At 37.6% G+C, this 16,517-nt stretch overlaps 1 protein-coding gene across 5 annotated transcripts in view; it reads left to right on the top strand.

The window, feature by feature from the left end:
- FOXP1 (forkhead box P1) overlaps positions 1–16,517 on the top strand; it is a 389,051-nt gene that overhangs the window by 55,998 nt on the left and 316,536 nt on the right. For all 5 annotated transcript variants that reach the window (XM_037800241.1, XM_037800248.1, XM_037800253.1 and 2 more), the window contains exon 2: positions 3,624–3,686. The gene's annotated coding sequence lies outside the window, so the exon portion shown is untranslated. The remainder of the gene's footprint in view (positions 1–3,623; positions 3,687–16,517) is intronic.

Genomic DNA, 16,517 nt, shown 5'->3' with positions numbered 1-16,517 from the left:
GTAAAACCAGACATAAAGCCCACATGAGTGAAGAGTCACTATTTAAAGAGGCAGCAGTTGGCCCATTTGGACCTTCTGTTTTCTCAAATGAAAAATATGGCATTTGGTTGGAGGATGTGGGGGTATATGAAGTTTGAACCATGTTCCTGAATTTCTAGAGAAGGCATCTTCAAGCTAGAGAGGAACAACTAAACCTCCTCCCTAAATCTTGGGCTATGGGCTTGTTTTACTCATGTCTGCACCCCCGGCAAGACTGGCAAACTGTCGGTTCTCAGCCAGAATCTGCTGGACTGAAAGTTGAGATGATAGATGTTGGCCATCCTTCAGAGTCATTTTTGTGTGATTGTGTAAAATGAAATATCCTGCAGAAATCCTGATGCAAATCGTATCCTTTAAGCTGCCATGAAAGAAAAGGGGAGAATCATTTTAACAGGAAAAATGGAGTACCTGTTCATTTTCAGTCTTGTGAAACGAGATCCCACTTCCATTCTACCTGTAACTCAATTCCAAGAAGGACACACCAGTTGACTGTATATATTACCTATCACCCAGATTGAGTTAAGGGCAAGATATCTCTATAGAAAGTGTAACATTGAAGCATTGTAACAACACAAGGGTGAAATTCCTAATAGCAGGTGTGGTGTTTGGGGAGGTAGAGGAAGAGGAGGGGACATTAAACTTCCTACCCTAGAGTGACAGGTGAAGTTTGGCTTCTTGGCAAAGGTCATTGTGGTCATCACTCAGCTTCAGGTAAATGATACTATTGCAGTCAGCAGTGAAAAGACCACGTAACAATGTAGTGTTCGCAAGGTCTTAAGTAGAATATAGAATGACATAAAAGGGAGATGAGCAATTTTTATTTCCATATAGTTGGCTCACTTTTTAAATTGAAAACCAATAGGAAACTTTAAAAAGGAAGAAAGAAAAAGAAGAAAAAATGCAATTCATATAGTAACTGCATTTTTTTAAAGGAAGAAAAGTGGGCAGGAGGGGAACATATTTCCTTTATCTTTTTTAATTTAAAACCTTTAAGTTTATTTTGGGTGTTTGTACTGCCAGTAAGCATTCAGGTGAATAGTTGAAATGGAAATGTTTAATATATTTGAGAAATACATATGGTTATTTTTTTTTTAAATAGCAAATAACATTTTGGATATGCGGGCTTTATGCTTTGGAAAAAACTGAAATCAAATTTCTCTCCTAGTGTTGATTTCTGATTTTTCTAAGCAACTAATGATGCAGATTCAAGCCCCAGTACTACTGCCCCTGGTTTTCTTGTCTCTTATATTGACACATTTTATTTAATTTAGAATTACGGCAAACAGCTGTTGAACTATTAATCTTTTCTCGGCAAAGCTAGAAAAGGATCTTTTAGGTTACTTGGCTAACGATAATACTTTTTCTGAAAACTAAAATCAACAGAGGTAAACTAATGGGTGGTCAAATGTGAATATGCATTAAAATTTATGGAACTTGGAAATGGTTTGTGCCTCTCTGCCCGTTTTGTATGTAAGTAAAAATTAAATGTAGCCAATTTTGTATTGCTTTAGTAATCATGTTTTGGAGGGTCAATTGTATAACTGTGTTATTATTAACTGTTTTTTTCAGGTAAAAAATTACACTTTTAAAAGCTTTGCGGGTGAACCAGTTAATATTTTTGCTCTGTGTTCATTTACATACCGTACTGTGTAGTTGAGTGGTGAAATAGGCCCAGTACTTACCTGAAAATGTTTTTCATGTTCGTATGCAGTGCTAGAAATAACTTTATTCAAGATAGGCATTTTCAGCAGTTTTTAAAAAATCAAATTTTAATAAAGTCCAGTTGTTTGCCAGGCCTATATGATAGCAAATCTCATCTGCATTGCAAAGTTTAATACTATAGGTCTGTCTGCCAAACATGCAAAGATAGACAAAGCTCAATAGAAAAACATGAAAATTAGTTTAGAGTGCATGCATTGGAGAACATTTCAAGTGAAAAAGGAGTGAAAAAGGGTATTTGAATAGTGTAGGTCTGCCGGAGTTCACTTGCTTTACATTTAAGATTTGAGGAGCAGTGGAGGTGGAAATTTCTGGTGTAAATGATAACTGCTGTGGCTGATACCTACTAAGCTCTCATTTGTGTGGAGGGGGCTGTTCTGCAGACCCCCACTCTACCTTGAGTTACTGTAGTGCAGGCCATCATTTTTTTGTATTTTCCTTTCTTACCACTGTTTGCTCTATAACAGAGTTCTCACCACTGGAGAAACCAATCCTGGGGACACACATCAGCAGTAATGCACACGATTTTCATTTTCAATTTGAATTGTTTTGTGTAAAAACAAAAAGGTTTTGGGGCAGGTTGCAGGATAGTAATTTTAAGTCCCAGAGCTAGGGTTTTCCCCCACCCAAATGGTGAACATTTATGGTGAAAACCTCCAATTTCCTCTTACAGTAAACATGAACATTATGATTTCACTCAGAGGCTGCATTTTTTTTCCCCCAGTCTTAATGGCAAGAATCTGCATACACTTGCCTTTGGAAATGTCATAAATTGGCCTTGAATCAGTCCTCAACCAGAGTACACACCAAAGTGCCACTTTCAAATTTTTAGCCCTAGTGAAATAAGATTTAAGTCTCTCGATGTTTGCCTTTCCACATTCAGAGCAGACAGCAGAGGGATAAGCAGGGATATGTATTCTGTATAAAATTAAGCTACTTCATCACATGTTATTCTGAAGAGTGAGCAAAAGGATATTAACATTAAGTAAAATGATAAAATTTCACCATTGTAAAAAAAAAAATGAGCATTTGGTCAATTGATACGGAATGAATCATGTACCCTGTTAGTTACTTGATCTAGATAAACCACTGTTTTTCTTTTCACTTGTGCCATATGTTGATCCCAGTGATATGGGCAGAAAGAGGCAGCTTCTGATGTTTCTTAAAGGATTACGCCCTGTTTTACATAAGGGAGTGTGCAGATGCAGGAGTGGATATGAGATGAAAATATACTCCATGCTTTCTTTGTATTTTAGGAAGCTTCATTTTAATGATTTCATCTGATGCAAACCATTTTATTTAGCTTGGTATATCTGGTAGATACATGCTAAGTGAAAGACATTCTATGAACGGCTTTTGCCAGCAGTTAATCCCCCACACTCCCAAACTGAAAAATGTGGCTTTTTATTCATTTCGAAAGGTCCGGAGTGGCAGAAAGCAAGAACTAACTCTCTTCCAAAGGGAGGCAAAAATAAGCTTCTACTTCAATGAAATTAGAGATGTTGTGGATAAGAACCAAACAGAAACGCGTTCGAGTAGCAGTCTGGTTTCCAAAAACAAAGACCTATGAGTCACATATTATTCCACATGAAAATAAATTGATGACAGTATGAGAAAAAGTTTATATGTAAAATTCGAGATGTTTCACCTTTGCTTATTCCAAACAAGTTGATCTTGCCTTGAAGAGTTCACTGGAGTGTAGACTAGATAAGTGAAGGTCTTGGGACTTGTTTTTATTAACTCTGAAAGTCATTTGCCATTAAATATAATCTGGTCCCTTTGTTGTTTTGCTTGTATCTATCCCAGGCAGAAGTGGTTGCTACTTCTCTTGACATTCAGATTTTGATGTTTTCTTTTGTTTCCAGGGTAAGAAGTGACCTTTTGAGGTGACTATAACTGAAGATTGCTTTACAGAAGCCAAAAAAAAGGTAAATGCAGATATGATTAGTGGAATTATATCTAGCACTCTGCTGCCTTCTAGGCATTTTAATTCAGTTGTTTTTCATCCATATTTGTCAAATATACATGTTTCTTATGTATATTTGTAGCTTATAATATTTTTGGAGGTCTTGGAAGAAAATATTGCCCTTAAGAATTGGTCCACAGATTCACACGTTTTCCCCAAGTATGATCAAACTTTCCTCCTCTCTGTTGAAGCTTTGAACTTTTTTTTTTAGGTGGGGAAGGTGCGGTTGACTTGGTAGGTTGTTTAAAGTCAGAAAGGAATATTCACATCACAGAAGTGGTGATTCATAAAATTAACTTGCTGCAGACAAGAGTACTGCATGTCAGTATTCTTTGCTGAAGTGGTGTCATCCAATTGATGTTCACTTGGTGGCTTCATAATCACCTCCTTTCAGAAATTAATAGCCAGGCGCCATAGCAACACGCCATGTTGACGTAGCTGCTCGGCAGCGTGGGGCTGATCCTGTGATGTCAGTGCTAGGCTGCCTTGTTCTCTTAACCTTGCTCGAAAATCAAATAAGTATGTAATTTTAAAATTAGAAATTTTCAGAGAGACTAATATAACTGATGAATTGAAGTTAAATTTAATTTTCTAAAATTCATTTTTTGGGAAAGTGCAAAAGCACTCTGGTAAAAACGTTTATGGATACTTCATATTTACTTGATTCCCAAAGTATCTCTGGTGACACCAGGGGTCATCTTACACAAGTTAATCCTGTGTGTCATTTTAACATCTGATGTTTCTCAAGTAATGTAGTGTCTTCATTTTATTTTTGGATTTTGGCTTTTTAATAGCTCCATTTGGTTTAGTAGATTTGTATCTATTCAAAAGCAGGTTACTTTCTGTTGAACAAAGCCTTTATCAGATCAAAGTTTATATATTTGTAAGATACAGTCTGCTGAACAGACTGTATAGTTGAACAGAGTTTTTTGTGGAGCTTTTATACTGTGAAGATTCTTAGCAGATCTTGTTATTAATTCTGCCTAGGGTTTCTGTGTTCTAGAATGCATTATAAAGGTATGGATTTGTTTTTATAGTTACTTTCTACCCTATGTGATTTGGGCTCCAAAAATCACAGACTTTCATTTCATCATCTTGATTGTTTAAATAAAACTGTTGCACTTAATAAAAGTTCTCCAAAGAGCACTGTCCCATTCTGCTGTTCCAGCATGGAAGGGGTTGATCCCAACCACTACTTGATGTTATCAAGTCACGGGGAAACTTTTGACTTTTGGTAAAACTCTTCCCTTTGCTGAGACTTGTTTTCCAATTTTAAAAGTGAAGGGATTAGTCTATATCGGGGGTCAGCAAACTTCCTGTAGAGGGCCATATAGTAAATATTTTTCTGCTTGTGGGCCATTCATTCTCTGTCTCAGTTACTCAACTGTATGTAACTTGCCGATCCCTGGTATCTGTAATCCCTCAGTGCTGTTTCAATCCAAGATGCTGGGCATTCAAAACAGCCACGTGTTTACTCCTCTTATGCCATTAACAAAGGTTTCAGGTAAAGCTAAAAACGATGGATACATAATGCTGGGAAAGTAGTTGAAAAGATGAATAATTCAGGTTGAAAGTTGCATTATCCCTACTGCTCCAAACAAGGACTTTACCAGTGCTTTTTCATTGTTTTCCTTGGAATCACCTGTAAGCATGAATTATTTTTCTTCAGACTTGCTGTCTTTATCTTGTCCACAATTATGACCTGAAAGCAGACATGTTTGAATTTCTGCAGTGTTATTGTTCCCAATTCATTGGTATTATTCAAAGTTTAAAATATCCTGGCTCAAGGGTAAATTAGGGAAAAAAGTTTCCAGGAGTATTTGGGGGGCATATGTTTTATTCACTCAGTGATCCCTCTTGATGTTTGCTCTAAGTCTACTCAGTCCATAATTGTGTAGGTTGATGAAGGTATACACTCCCTAAACACAGAAGCCGCTTCATTCTTGTTATTTTCTGCTTACTACGTGTGGTATGTGTTTCTGGGATTGTCAGCTGAGCATAGGTCTCTTCTTTAAATTGGACACTGTTGATTCATTGTCATGTCTGCCCCTCAGGTCCTTACAAGTCCTCTCACCTGGGCATTTTCTCTCCTGTTTTAGTCACTGATAAATATGGGGGCACGAAGGACACCCGCCTAGGTTTGAATTTCTGCTTTGCCTTCCGCTAGCCATGGTTTCCATATTTGTATCTACCTACCTTGTTTCTGTGGTAGTGAGAAAATCGTAACGCGCTGACCTATATAAAGTACTTAATGCAGTACCTGGAAGGTAGTGATTAGTCAGTTATATTGTTGTTCTGCAACTAATGCTATAGTTGTTACTGTTATGATTTGGCTAGCTGGGAAGATGCTTTTTAGAGCAATAATGTGAAAAATTGGCTGAAAGAGGTATTCCACATTAAACAATTTTTTTGTCTTTATAATCACTGTTAAGGACATGATCTATTATATTATGTAGTATCCTACAAAAAAAAAAAACAGAAAACAGAAACCTGTCAGGGTCATAGAAATAGTTTGTCCTTCTGATGCCCCCTTTCATGTCTTAAAGAAAGCTGAGTAATGAATCTATATAGTTTTCCTTTTTGACTTGACTGTTAGGAAGCTCAGAATAAGGTTTTTTGCTCAATTTCTATAGTTTTTGTCAACTTTAGCTTTTTATTGTTGTTCCTGTTTTTTTTTTTTTTTTTTTTTTACATGATCTTCATTTTTCTTACCCCCATGGAACATTGTATCATTTCAGTTCCATCTGTTTTTGACTCTCATTTCAAATTCTTTTTGGAAATAAATTAGGGTCTATAGGTCCAAAGAATAAGAAATCATATGAATTTTTACCTTTAAACAAGCTTAAGGATCTTTTAAAAACTAATCTTTTATATATCTCAACTTCTTACATATAACAGAAAAAAAAGGTTTGTTAAATTTATAAAATAAAAAATGATGTATGAAATGGGTGTATTTAGAATTTCTGCGCAGTGAATAAGCCTTAAACAAAGAAAAATTCTTTCTATCCAATGACAGTCAAGAATACCAGACCATCTTATATGCTAGAAGAAAATTGTAGATTTCAGATGTCAGGAGTGTCTTAGTAAATACCATGCCACCAATTTGAAATCTGGGAATCATCAGCAGTTAGTGTAGATGCAGATAAATGTGCTTATAAAGGCACTATGGAAACAACCAGTTGTGTGCAGAAAAATTGCCAGGCAAATTCAGAAAACCAGATGAAGGCATTTTACAAATTTAGATCCAAAGTTCTAAAGAATCATGAATAACAGTCATCATATTTGTTAGTGATATAACACTTTTCTTCGAAGTTGATTGGTGCACTTTATAAAATCGATCTGGTTGACAGCATTCGTCAGAGGAGCTGGCAATTATTATTATCCCTTTTTTACAGACTGGGAAGTGGGCCCCCAGATGTTAAATAGCTTACCTAAGGTTATTTAGGGCAGCTAAAAAGAGAACTTTGTCTGGTCAAAATTATATCCATGTCATTTTTTTGTGGGCTGCCTTGGCTTGGTGATTTAGTAAAATTGGTCTGTGTGGCATTTTCTCGCTCCTTACCCTCACCATTGATAATTCACTGACATGCATTTTTGCTTGAAATTCAAATCCAATTTTTAGAATTGGTCATCTTATATTCAATCCTGAATGGCATTGGAAATTAATAATCATTAACAAGCCCACAATTAAGTGGTTATTTTTAAGCTTCAGGCATCTTCAAGCTTTACATTGTATGGGGTGGTTCAGTTTTGTTTTTATAGTCAACTTATTTGTGAGAATGTTAAAAATCAATCTAAATGGAAGTATAATCATTGAAGCTTTCCTCCCCTGCCCATGCCCTATTTGAGCTACCTTATGTTTGATCAAGGAATTATAATGCATGCTTATAAATTCCATTCATTGTATATTACATAGTACAAATTAGTTTTTGGTTAAAAATAAAGCAGACTATTCAGCCATTTGAATTCTTTTTATTGGTTCTTTTGAAAAGCATATTTATATGATTTAAGTATTTACTAAATGATAACTTCTCTGAGCCAACCCCATTCAAAACAATCTCTATAGAATTCAGCATTTGAATTATACAACTATTAATTCTTTAAGTTGCTTTGAAAATGAAGCCATAGACAGACTGGAAGAGATTGTATTCACTGAGCTACCAGATGACCACATTGGCTGAAATGACTAATTAGTGTATCAATTCTGTCAAGAATTTCAGTCCTCCTTGTTCCCCCAAACACATATGCCTGGGTTATAACAGTGTAGCCTGTGTTTTAACAGTTAGGGTAAAGATGAAGCTGATGTAACAAAGAGACCGCAGTATGCAGTACCTCGAATAAAATGGCAGTTTACTTCTCTGTCATAGAGCAGTTTGGCCAGTCTAGCCTGCTAGGCAGTTTCCTTCTATCTTGTGCTGTCTTTCCTTGGACTTTGTCCTTTTCTGCATGATTGAAATCAAGTTGCTGCCGTAACAGTGAAGTCTAGAGCAAGCAATTTCCTTTTAAGCAAATAATTTAAAAATTTTACACGTCACATCCTTTGACATTTAATTGGTAAGATTGTGGTCACGTGGCCACACCAAACTGCAAAGGTGGCTGAGAAATGTCTCTACCTGCATGGCTGGGAGCCTAGGAGGAATTGGAGAACTGCTTTAATGGATAAGTAGAAACTACCCACTCGATTGCCCCAATCCAATATTTCATTCATTCATACATATATAACATACATACAGATGTATGTGTATACATGCTTTACATTCCTTCATTCTGCTGGTACTTACTGATCGTTTTATGTTAGGTGCTAGGATTGTAGCACCAGACAAGGAAGACGTGACTTTGGCCTCAAACAGTTTATATTTTAGTGTGGAAGACAGACATCATGAGTGATATGATGGTGAGTGTTGGGAAGGTCAAATATTGGTTGCTTTGGATAAGTACTCTATAATAGGAAGACCTAATTTAGTGTGTGTGGGAGGGGTCAGGAATTAGATATTTTCATGTTATATAGAAGCTATGTGGATTTTCTTGTACCTTTCATGCCAGTGCTGCTGTGAATGTCATCAGGCATGTTACTTTTCTTAACCGGTTTCTTGAGAAATAATTCACACACAATGCCTTCCATCCATTTACAGTGTAGAGCTCAGTGGTTTTTAATTTATCCACAAAGTTTGCAAAACATCATCACAACTTAATTCTAGAACATTTTCATCACCCCTAAAAGAAATCCTAGTCCCTCATAGCAGGTACTTTCCTTTCTCCACTTACCCAGACTCTGGCAACCTCTAGTGTCTTTTTTGTCTGTATAGATTTGCCTATGCCATTTCGTGTAATGTTATCATGTAATATGTGGTCCTTTGTGACTGCCCCCTTTTTCTAAGCATAATGTTTTTAAGGTTCATCCAAAACATTTTAATTTTTAAACTGTCTTTCAACTTCAGAGTGTGTGAGGTCTTACTCCTAAATCCACAAAATGGTGGCCTGGAATGTTCTTCCAAGTAATGGAACTGGGGAAAAAATTAGTGTTTTTCATGCTGTTTATATTTCCATAGTACTGACTTGGCATCTCAACAGTTAAACTTCAGAATTTAAATGTTTGCATTTTGAGTTAGCTGTTTTTAAACATTGTTAACCATAATGCTAAACTAAGTTACTCTGTAAACAAGAGCTGTCTCTCTTGAATTTTAGTTGCAAAGAAAAAAAATTTTAAATATTGATATCCAGAGAAATATGCTCAATAGATTTCGTTTTCAAGCAGAAGTCACTTGTTGAAATGTACATGAAGGCATATTTAGTAGTAAAGACAATATTTGCAGCAATCATCAAGTGGCCATATTTTGCTCAGTGAACAATCAGAAATACAAAACTAAGTAACAAATGGTTCTATACATTTTTTTAGGAATGTTGTTTTTGCTGTTCTATCTGTCACAGGCACAAATATCCCAACTGCCCACCTTGACAATTTTAGGAGCCTCAGTTAGGTGACAACTTAGCCCCTTAACAGAGATGTCAAAGAAGGGCAATTCTTCCAATAATTAAAAAACCTCGGGAAGAAATTTGAAGCGTAACTGTACAAAAATTAAACCATACATGTGGTGACCCATCTATATTATTTTATTTGCATACCTCATCTCTGTGTCTAGAAACGTCCAGGAAACTAAGGATCAAATAGCAGACTGATGATGGGACCCTTCTCTCTGCATCCATTTTGCAAATTGGTGGTTGTAATAACAACTGCCCAAAAGTTCAGTTTGGATTGGAAGCTCGTAGTGTCATTTAAACCCAGTTATTGTTGTGTAAGATTATTGATGAGTTGGATTTTGTAGATGTAAAATGAAGATTAATTATTTAGGTTTGTTCTCTGTGCTTCCATGGTCTTTGCATGAAAGGAATAGGTGCGTGGATGAAACAAAATACTTGAACTCTTTCTGCTATGTTCAAATCCATTCTTTTTGAAATGTGAAAAACATGCAGATTTCCCCCTTGAATTTTGTGTATTAGCATATATGATACTATATAATTGAAAGTAATTAGATGTTTTGTTAATTATCTGGCAGTGTGACGAGTTACTTAAAATTACCTTTTAATTAAAATAATATAATTTCATTGAAAGATGTTAGAAGAGTTATTTTATGTCTCCTCTGATTATTTCATTTCATGGATTGGCATGTTGCTTTAAGTCCTTGCCTTTCCCTCCAGGTTCTCTTTCCTCTGAAAGTTTGTTCTCTTTTAGAGTCTGGAGTAGTCACTGGAGGCCAGAAGACGTGAAGCAAAATGCATTTATTATAGACTACATACTTTAAGTTTATTTAGACCAATGATTTTCAAAGTGTGCATTGAAACCCATTTGTGGGTTAGGGATTCAACTTAGTAGGTTCTGCCCAAGTTTTTTTGTTTGTTTATTTGTTTGGTTTTGTTAACAGAATGAGGATAGTTTAGAGTAAAAAGAAAATTTTCAAGAATATATCACATTTCTTAAGGATTTCATATGTGATTGTATAAATTTTTTTAATCCTATGAGTGCTGTCTTTGCAGTATAAACTATTTTTTCTGTAGGTTACATTTATTCATTCACTATGTCTTTATTGAATACCTGCTGTGTGCTAGACCTATATTGTCCAGTATGGAAGTTACTACCCACATATGGCCACTGAACACTTGAAATGTGGCTAGTCCAAATTTAGATATGCTTTAAGTAAAAAAATCCACAAAGGATTTCAGCCTCCCTATAGAAAAAAGAATGTAAAATATCTGAATAATTTTTCAGTATCGATTGCATGTTGAAATGATAATATTTTGGGTTATGTTAGATTAAATAAAATAAATTATTAATTAATTTCATCTGTTTCTTTTTACCTTTTAAATGTGGCTGCAATTACATATGTGGCACATGTTGTGTTTCTATTGGGCGGCTTTGCTCTCTGCTCATGTCTCTTGCCATCTAGTGAGTAGACAACCAGTGAAGCATGATAAATAAAGAAGCCGTAGTAGATGCTGTGGAGAAAATAAAAGAGGATAAGGGGATGAATTATAGGGGCTGCCCATCAGAGTAGGTTTCACTGTGAAGAAGATGGCATATGAGAAGAGACTTGGTGTTTTCTGGAGAGAGCAATGTGACCAGTATGGTGAAGCAATGTTATCAACGGGAAGAACAGTAGGAGACAAGGTCAAGAAATAAAAGGAAGTTCTAGAGTTGATTGTGGTGATGAATGAACAACTATGTGATGACACTATGAGCCACTGATTGTATGGGTTGATTGCATTAAAAAAAAAAAAAAAAAAAAAAAAAAAAACAGGGGCCAGACTGAATAGGGCATTGAGGTTCATTGTACTCAGTGAAGTGATCCACTGATCGGTTTTGAGGTGAGGTAAGATATATGCTTTACATGGATCACTCTGGAAGCTGCTGTAAAGATAGACAGTGAGTGGGCAAGGGAAGGGGATGGATAGAGAAACCTGTTAGGTAGCTACTGTGATGATCCCAGTGAGATCAAGGGATCATGGATGACTCCAAGATCTTTCTGCTGAATGATGAGGGTATATCAGCAGGATCCCCTGATGGACTCTTTTGGGTATAAAGAGAGGAGTCAAATAGAAGCCTAAGGTTTTTTGGTCTAAGCAACTGCTGGAAGGATGGAGCTACCATAACTGAAATGGGGAAGCCTGTGGGTGGAGCAGGTTTGGGGGTGCAGGAGGGAAGCAAGGGAGACCAAAGTTAAAGGTATTTTTATTCACTAAGGTAGAGGTGTCAAGCGGACAGTTGGAAGTGGAGGTCTGGAAATATCCTAGCTAGGGCTTTATATTGAGGATTAATAAGCATTTAGGTGTTAGTAAAGCCATGAAAGTAGATGAGCTCACCAAGGGGAAAAGAGTGTAAATGCAGAAGAGAAGGGCTCCAAGATCTAAGTATTGAAGCCAGTACCATCAAGAGATTGGACCACAGAATACCGAAAACGAAGTCAAAGGTGGGAGGAAACTCAGAGATTATTGTGAACAGGAAGCCTGTGAGGACAGTGTTTAAAGGAGGGGGGGAGTGGTCAGCTGTATAGAGTGTTGCTAAGTGGTTAGGAAAGATGATGGTGAAGCCTTGACCATTGGATTTGTCAATATGCAAGCCACTGATGACCTTAACAAGAGTCAAAAGTGGTTGCTTCTCACTGTTATAATATGTGCTGGCTTTGTATAAACTACCAGTCTGTTTATCGAAGTTAGGTGTTTGAGTTAAACATGTTCAGCACTCTTGTTTAAAGTCATCAGATTTATCCCCACCCCTTGCAGCCCCATGTGGAGAATGCCACACTGCTGGGGGCGCAGTTTTGAAGTTAGTACAGTACTACCTGGTAAAGTGGAGATGCAAAAAACTTTGGTACATAAAGGAATCCAATGCATTTTGCCCCTTTCAACCTATTCTTTAATCTTATGGTTTAAAGATGTTTAAATAAAAAGCAGGGGAAAAGGTGGAAATTGTGTGTGTGTGTGTGTATCCTGAGTTAAAATGTGTTGTTTTTAATCATATATAAAGTTCACCACAGCTTGGTGCGGTTTACATAGTCTCTAGATTAGTAAAGTTCTAGTTTGAGTCCAAGCCACAGGTTGGTCTATCACCTGTACTTCATACTAATATAGGTAGTCTTTGATGGGTTCATATGCCTTTCAAATTAACAAAGAGCATCAGAGATTCTGGTTTACTGAAAAATTCTGAAACAATTGAGCATTTTCGAGATTTCTAGGCTAGTCCAAAATCATCAAGCTTCAAGGAGATTATAGATAAAATAGCAACAACAAAAAAAGCATGCATTCTCTCCCCCCTCCTTTCTCTTAAATGATGTAGGTTGTTTTTTGTTTTTTTTCTTTTATTTAATCATTACACGGGAAAAAATTTTGAAAACAAGAGTACAAATCGGATTCCAGAGAAAAACGTTGGCAGTGTATTGTGGTTTGTTCTTTGTGGAATAGAGAAGGGTAGTGAGATTGCTGCCCATAAATATATTCACCGAGTTCATGAATTGTAGTTTATGGCTCACAAACTCAGATTTACAGATGGTTGTATTATTATAAACTTAATCTTAAGAAACCTATCAAGCAAATGCTAGGCCTATTCTTTTTGTCATCTAGTAAAAATCCTGTACTTCTTGAATCACTTTAAAACTGTACAGAATGGAGTATACACAGGTGAGTATGTAAGGTACTTTTAAAACATGGAACACAATGAGTGGCTTATATGTATTTCTGAAATGCTATCCTATTTATGGAAAATTTTTACAGCAAAAAAGCTAGAGGGATCAAACCTGATCACAATGAGAGTTGATGTGAAGGCCAGTGCATTTTTGTTTTTCCATTCTTCTCCAGCAACCTTTTAAAATGGAATCTTCATGGATGTTGATACACTCAGGTTTTTTTGCAGTGGCACAGAGCTGAACTGTAGGCAAGTGATTCTCTAACTGTGGTTCGAACACCAGCAGCATCATCTGGAAACATAATAGAAATGCATTTTTGTGTCCCACACCAAATCAGCTGCAACAAGTTCTGGGGGTGGGGCCCAGCAGTTCCTTTTAAGGAGCCCTCCTTAGGATCTGATGCAAGCTCAAGTTGGAGAATCACTGGTGTAGAGCTGGCTTTCATTCAGCCCCTGTATAATTTTTACTAGTCTCTTCTGTAAAAAGATGACTACAGTTGTCTGCAATAACAGGTTCTTAAAGTATTTCTCTTTCAATAAAAAAATTCTTTAATACTGTAGTTGCATGACAGCTATCTAATATGCCTGATATTGATACCTGTTTCGTTTTTTGAGGAAGCAATTTCAGGTGCCCTGCTGGAATGTTTCATCAGTGTAGGTTTGAAATAATAGTAGTAACATTAAATTTGTATTCTTACAAGTAAAAATATATCCCATTGCAAAACAAGTCTACAAGTGATAGGAATTAAATTGTCTTAACTATTATTTCATTAATATTCACTATTGTAACATAGATATAACACAGAATTACATTCTTTACTTTATTCATCGTCTCTTACTAGATATTAAATACCACTAAGATGGTGTTGGGTGTTCCTTCTTTGTGGAAAGTAATAAATGTGCTTCTTAATTTTTCATTATAATATGTCATTAAAGGAATTTAGGAAAAGTATTAAAATACAGGAAAAAATGTAGGAAGAAAGAGAAATTTTCACCCATAGCCTCACGTAAAGGGTTCAGTATTTAATCTATTTCCTGCTAGTAGTTTTTGTACATAGTTACACTGCATATGCCATTTTTGTTTCCTTCTTTTACCTTTAAAATATCATAAGTATTTCTCTAAGTTAATGGATAATATCTAGATAAGTTAATATCGAAATCTTATTTTTAAAGCTATCTTGATGACTTTTTCCTTGTTGCAATATCAATTCTTGAAATAGTGGGGCTTTTTCATCCTCCCAGCTTACTCGTGAATTGTTACTGGGTCTGTGTTGGACTTTGTAAATAGCACAATCTCTTGAATTAATTTTAAAAAGGATATTGTGGGAGGGAGGAACCTAAGATGGCGACTAGGTGAGACAGAGAAAAAAAACGCCTCCGTGGAAAACACGAGATAAAAAACCAGAAAGGACCCAGAACACTTCCAAAGTAGCACCAGCTGGACAAGTTCTGCTAAAGCCACAGGGAATGTGCGTTTGGTGAAACCAGGAGTCTGTATTCTGAAATGAGTGAGTGAGTAGGCCACGCTGCAGTGGGGGGAGACGCTGGGCTGGCATTTTTTTTTTTAGAAAGAGAGAAGCCCGGGAACAGCTGCAGATAAGACAGGAGCGGTCTGGACTAATGCCTCAGTGTCTGGGATGGAGGATGCCCCTTCCCACACCCACTGCAGATTGTCTCGGGTCCAGGGAAACAAAGGGGAGAAACCGAGCCTCGTGGCCGTCACCCCAGCGGGTGGGACTGCTCCTGCCCGGGGCTGAGCGCGCAGCGCAGAGCTGAGCCAAGAGGCCCAGCCTCGCTGCCATCACCCCAGCAGGCGGGGCTGCTCCTGCCTGGGGCCGAGCACACAGCACAGAGCCGAACCGAGAGGCCCAGCCTCGCGGCCGTCACCCCAGCGGGCGGGGCTGCTGCTGCCCAGGGCCAAACACACAGCACAGACCCGAGACAAGAAACCCAGCCTGACAGAGAGTCTTTCCCGCAGCACCGCTCACATGACACAATATCGGCCATGGACAGTGGCCTTGAATACACCCACGGCTGATTGTCCCGGAGCTGGGAGAGCGGAGCTGTGCAGAAAGGGGAGGTGAACGCGTCCCATTCAACCATCTTTGAAGTGGGCTGGGGATGCCCCTACACACCCTGGCAGCCCAGGGTTTCCCTGGAGGCCGGTGCACACTTGTGACGTGGCACAGCCCGACCGCCCCCCCCCCGACCCCCACTCAGCAGAGGTCCTGGAAAAGCACAGCATGGAGGGGGGAACTACTCGGAAATCCCAGGGAACCTACGCCAATACCAAGGACTTTTGTGTCAGCGGCAGAGAACAGCCTTAAATCTCCGGGAACACCTGGGAGGTTTGATTGTTAAACCTGCCCTTCCTCCCTAACCACTCAGGCACATGCCCCTCATTGAGGGCAGACAGCACCGACGACACACCCAAATTAAGTGCAACAATTGGACCCCAAAAGAATCAGATCCCCACATAACACAGAGTTGGGGAGAACTGACTTGAGGGGAATAAGTGACTCACAGACGCCATCTGCTGGTTAGTTAGAGAAAGTGTAAGTCACCAAACTGCAATTCTAACAAATTAAAGATCAAGTAAAGCAAATGCCAAGAGGCCAAAAACAACAGAAAATCTTAAAGCATATGATAAAACCAGACGACATGGAGAACCCAAACCCAAACACTCAAATCCAAAGATCTGAAGACACACAGTTCCTGGCAGAATTAATCAAAGAACTACAGACAGACAAAGAGAGCATGGCACGGGATATAAAAGACTTGAAGAAGAGCATGGCACACAATGTGAAAGACATAAAAAAGACCCTAGAAGAGCATAAAGAAGATATTGCAAGAGTAAATAAAAAAATAGAAGATCTTATGGAAATTAAAGAAACTGTAGGCCAAATTAAAAAGACTCTGGATACTCATAATACAAGATTAGAGGAAGTTGAACAACAACTCAACCTCCTCAAGGAGCACAGAACAGAAAATGAAAGAACAAAAGAAAGAATGGGGAAAAAAATTGAAAAAATCGAAATGGATCTCAGGGATATGATAGATAAAATAAAACGTCCAAATTTAAGACTCATTGGTGTCCCAGAAGGGGAAGAGAAGGGTAAA

This window comes from Choloepus didactylus, chromosome 1, assembly GCF_015220235.1.
Source record: "Choloepus didactylus isolate mChoDid1 chromosome 1, mChoDid1.pri, whole genome shotgun sequence".
Taxonomy (NCBI): domain Eukaryota; kingdom Metazoa; phylum Chordata; class Mammalia; order Pilosa; family Megalonychidae; genus Choloepus; species Choloepus didactylus.
This window is presented reverse-complemented; position numbering and strand designations above follow the sequence as displayed.